We start from the raw sequence: 5,199 nt of genomic DNA, 5'->3' as shown, positions 1-5,199 counted from the left end.
TTACTCATCAATAAAAAGAAATGAATTACTGACACATGCAAAAATGTGGATTAATCTCAAAGTTATGCTTTTAAAAAAGTCAGATAAAAACAAGTTCATACTTTGTAATTCCACTTATATGAAATTCTAGTAAAGACAAAATTGTAGTGACAAAACAGACCAGTGGTTTCCAGGCACTGGGGTGAAGGCAAGGGACTGATTAAAAAGGGGGCACAAAACAACACTTTGCGGGGATAGAGATGTTCTGTATCATTATTGTGGTGGCCACTGGTTAGGTCTATACATTTACAAAAATGCATCGAATTGTACACTTTAAATGGATGCACTTTACTGTATGTAAGTTATACCTCAATAACTGATTAAAATATCATATTTGTCTCACAGGATGAGGATGATTGAATATTATATTCATGGAAAAGTACACAGTGCAGTGATGGCATGTAGAAAATATTAAATTTATTCACTATTTTCCTATTAATGTTATAGATTCTGAATGCTATAAATGATTGATAAATTATTGAGGTGCACAAGCACTTGGTGATACATACTACTATACCTTCCTCAGAGAAAACAAATGTTATTTCTGGTCTCTAATGACCTTAGAAGTTTTAGATAAAACTCTTCCCCTAAAATTAAGGGGAAACTCTTTTCCTCTTCAATGTAATGACTGTTTTTAACTATGTAAGAAGAAATTATGTTGATACCATTTTCTGGTAACTTGGAAGGCAATACAATTCATTGGATGCCTTCCAGTATCAAGAAGAAATGTTATATTCTCTCCTTTTTTACAAAGGTAAAAGCTTCATCAACTATTTCCACTAGATGCCCTTTAAGAAACATAGATCTTACAACATAACCTGGGACCTCCTTTTCAAGAAATGCTAGTACAAGGGCACCTGGGTGGCTCAGTCGTTAAGCGTCTGCCTTCGGCTCGGGTCATGATCCTGGGGTCCTGGGATCGAGTCCCGCATCGGGCTCCCTGCTCTGCGGGAAGCCTGCTTCTCCCTCTCCCACTCCGCCTGCTTGGGTTCCCTGTCTTGCTGTGTCTCTCTCTGTCAAATAAATAAATAAAATCTTAAAAAAAAAAAAGAATCTTTAATGATACAGAAAGATGATAAACATAAAAATAATTGCACAAGAACATAGGCATAGGCTGGTTTTTCTCTTTACATCTCAGCAGATCTATTCTCTGCTTTCTCTGCCTTGTTCTCTGTCCTAGGGAGCTGACCCCTAGGAACTGCCCTCTGGTTTTCAGTTGGGCTTGGCCAGTAACAGTCATGGGCAAATCTGAGAATGGCAGAAGAAAGAGGCCAGAGTATTTCTTCCTTGCTCCCTACCTGCCTTCACCCAATTCTGTCAGATGGTGTGTCCCTTGACAAATGTGTTCCTATAAGACAGCTTCCCCTCTGTGGCTCCCCTTTTTGGCCTCTTGTAACACCTTTTCCTTCCCTTCCTTCTTCAGGGCTATGGATGATAATGGCTTTTCATTGTTGTAAGCCCCGGCTGCCTCTTTCATACCTAATTGATTTTCTTAACACTGCGCATAGCTCTCCTCAAAAATCCCAGTTGAGTACCCTCTATTTGCTAATAAAACTCTGATTGACAAAAGACAATATAATCCAATTTTTGTAAACATACATATTAGTTATCTATTGCTACATAACAAACTACGCCAATACTTGGCAGCTTAAAAAAACAAACATTTACTCTCTCAGAGTTTCTTTAGGTCCGATATCTGGATATTGCCTAGCAACACATAGGCTAGTTCAAAGTCTCTCATGAGACTGCATTCATGCTGCCAGCCAGGGCTGCCAGTCCCATCTGATGGCTCAAGTGGGGGAGGATCCACTTCCAAGCCCACTCCCATGGGTGTTGGCAGGACCCATTTCCTTGCAGGATGTTGGACTGAAGGGCTCCAGTCTTCCCTGTCTATTGCCTGGAGGCCTTCCTTAGTTCCTTGCCGCAGTGGCCTTTCCACATGGGAGCTTGCAACATGGTCCCTGGCTTTCATCAGAGGGAGCAAGCAAGAAGGAGTGAAAGATAACACCCAGGATGGAAGCCACAAACTTGGTAATCTAATCTCTGAGGTGACATCCCATCAACTTTGCCAGGCCACACCCAGGGAGAGGGGATTACACAAGGAAATAGATATAGGCAGTAGGAATCATTAGGGGGCGATCTTAGAGGCAAAACATAATTTGCAAATGCACACCAAAAACATCTGTATGATGACTGGTTATCTTTTGGTACATTAACAATGATCTGTTTTCTCTTTGCATTACTGGCAATTTCTAATGAATAACTACTACTGCTGTGACTACTATCATCATATGAATCTTTTGTTGCTAACCTATATCTAGCTGACAGCCACTCACATGACATTGCTTAATTTTTTACCTTTTTCCATGAACAAGTTGATATAAACCTGCCTAGACTTTAAGAAGAGTGAATCAATTATCTGCCATAATTGGATTCCGCTCAATATTTGACCCAATATGAAGCTCTGTGTAGGTTTCCAAGACATGTATAAAATAATCAGGATGAAATGTGTTCAGCTAATTTTTGCATTCTCTGACAACAATCTCCACCCTACTGGACACGGAAATTATCTTAAAACCCTATGCCTTGTGCATTTGCTGCCCATCAGTTTGGCAAGCCTGTCACACTGAAATAGAACACAGAAGTGCCCTTGCTGTAATTGCTCCCCTCTGTTGAAGTGGCAACAAATAATCACAGGTCACCCTTGTGACACAGATGAGGACAGCAAATGATTTTTCTCAGCCACTCACTATTGTTATAGTCAAGGGCAAATGGAGCTATTTTTTTCTTTGCAGTATAGGAAATAATAGGAAAACATAAATGAGGTTCACGATCTTCCCATTATAGGAAAATTAAAGAAAAATGTTCACCATTAAACCACAGTTCCAACTAAGCACGACAACAACTTTTATTATTCCTCAAATTAATTCCATCAACAAGTACTAAATAAGCATCTATTGTGTCCCATAATGTCCTTTTTTTTCCCATATAAATATCTTACCCTACCAACTTCATTTTTTTTTAAAGATTTTTTATTTATTTATTTGATAGAGAGAGGCACAGCTAGAGAGGAAACACAAGCAGGGGGAGGGGGAGAGGGAGAAACAGGCTTCCCGCCAAGCAGGGAGCCCGATGCGGGGCTCGATCCCAGGACCCTGGGATCATGACCTGAGCCAAAGGCAGATGTTTAATGACTGAGCCACCCAGGCGCCGCCCAACTTCGTTTTTTTGTCATGGTTCCACAATTCTTACAATCTGCTGGTTAAGAAGTCTGCCTCTTATTCAATTTCTTATTTATCTTTGATGCATACCATTACCTAATCCTTCAGAGACACCCCCCTCTCCTCTCCCTTCTCCCTGCAAACACCTTCAAAAATTATATCTTGGCTCATTAACGGCTGAACCAGTCAGAAAAACCTTCTCTTGATTCCACACCTGCCTTTCCAGTTCCCCTGGACAACTCCACATGAGTAAAAGAAATTGTGGTCACTTTCTATCAGGCCCTATGAGATGACTGACTGTTTCCCTATTTACTTTCCCACTTAATCCAAACTGTCACCTGTAACTTAGGCATTATAATTGAGCCTGGACTCCTAGTTTCTTAAAGGAAAACAGCAAAACTCAAAAGGAATTCATTTCCACCTGGGAAAAGAGTTTGGCACTTTCTTACAAAGCTAAACACAATCTTAATATAAGATCTGCTAATTGTACTCCTCGATATTTTCTGAAATTAGTTGAAAACATGTGTCCACACAAAAATCTGCACATGAATGTTTATAGCAGGTTTATTCACAAGTGCCAAAACTTGGAAGCAACCAAGATGTCCTTCAGTAGGTGAATGGATAAAGAAACCGTGGTACATCCATATTATTCAGCACTAAAAAGAAATGAGCTATCAAGCCATGAAAAGACATGGAGGAAGCTTGAATGCCTATTACTAAGTGAATGAAGCCAATCTGAAAAGGCTCTATACTGTATGATTCTAACCACATGACATTCTGCAAAAGGCAAAACTATGAAGACGATAAAAAAGATCAGTGGTTGCCAGAGGTTGGGGGAGGGAAGAATGAATAGACTGAGCACAGAGGATTTTTAGGGCAGTGAAATAAATTATTATGATAATGATGGATACATGTCTTATTATGTTTGTTCAAACCCATGGAATGTACAATGCCAAGAGGGATTATCCAATGTAAACTATGGATTTGGGATAATCATGATGTTTCAGTAAAGGTTTAACAATTTGAACAATTACACCACTCTGCTGGGGATACTGGATAGACTGAGGAGGAAGGCAGGGAGTATACGGGAACTCTGTAATTTTTGCTCAATTTTGCTGTGAATGTAAAACTGCTTTTTAAAAAAGTCTACTATAATAAAAAAAAGGAAGTCATTATACTCTTCCTTGAGATTCCCAATGATAATAAACTTTAGTCAAATTCTATCTTTCCTGTATCCAGGGAAAGAGACAGAGAGGGAAGGAAAGAAGAGAAGGGAAGGGGCAGAGAAAGGAAAAGAGGAAAAGTGAGATAATGTAAGGAAAAAAAAAAGATCGTGTGGATATTAAGACACTCTCCAACCCAAATGTCTGTTGACAGATGAACAGATAAACAAAATGTGGTATAAACATACAATGGAATACTATACAGCCTTAAAAAGGAAGGAAATTCTGACACATGGTACAGCACAGTTGAACCTTGAAGACATTATGTTAAGCGAAATAAGCCAGTCACAACAGGACAAATACTGTATTCTTCTGCTTTTAAGAGTTGCCTAGAGGAGTCAAATTGATAAGAACAGGAAGTGGAATGGTGGTTGCCCAGAGCTAGAAGGGGGCAGAGAGAGATGGTTAGTTCATGTTTCATGGGTACACAGTTTCAGTTGGGGAAGATGAAAAAGTTCTAGACATGGATGGTGTGATGGTTGCACAACAGTGTGAATGTACCTAATGCCACTGAACTACACGCTTAAAATGGTTAAAAGGGTCATTTTCGTGTTATGTATATTTTACCACCATAAGCAAGACACTTCCTCGTAGGAGGTGGAATACATTTAATAGATTCCATTTCAAAGATGAAATGCAACTCAGTCTCACCAAAAAAGCTGAAGCACAACAGTCTTTAATCAACAAGTAACCCAATTTCTCCCCACCCCATCAAT

The sequence above is a fragment of the Leptonychotes weddellii genome, chromosome 1 (genome assembly GCF_054177405.1).
Source record: "Leptonychotes weddellii isolate Sample4059 chromosome 1, ASM5417740v2, whole genome shotgun sequence".
NCBI lineage: Eukaryota > Metazoa > Chordata > Mammalia > Carnivora > Phocidae > Leptonychotes > Leptonychotes weddellii.
Note: the sequence above shows the minus strand (reverse complement) of the source record.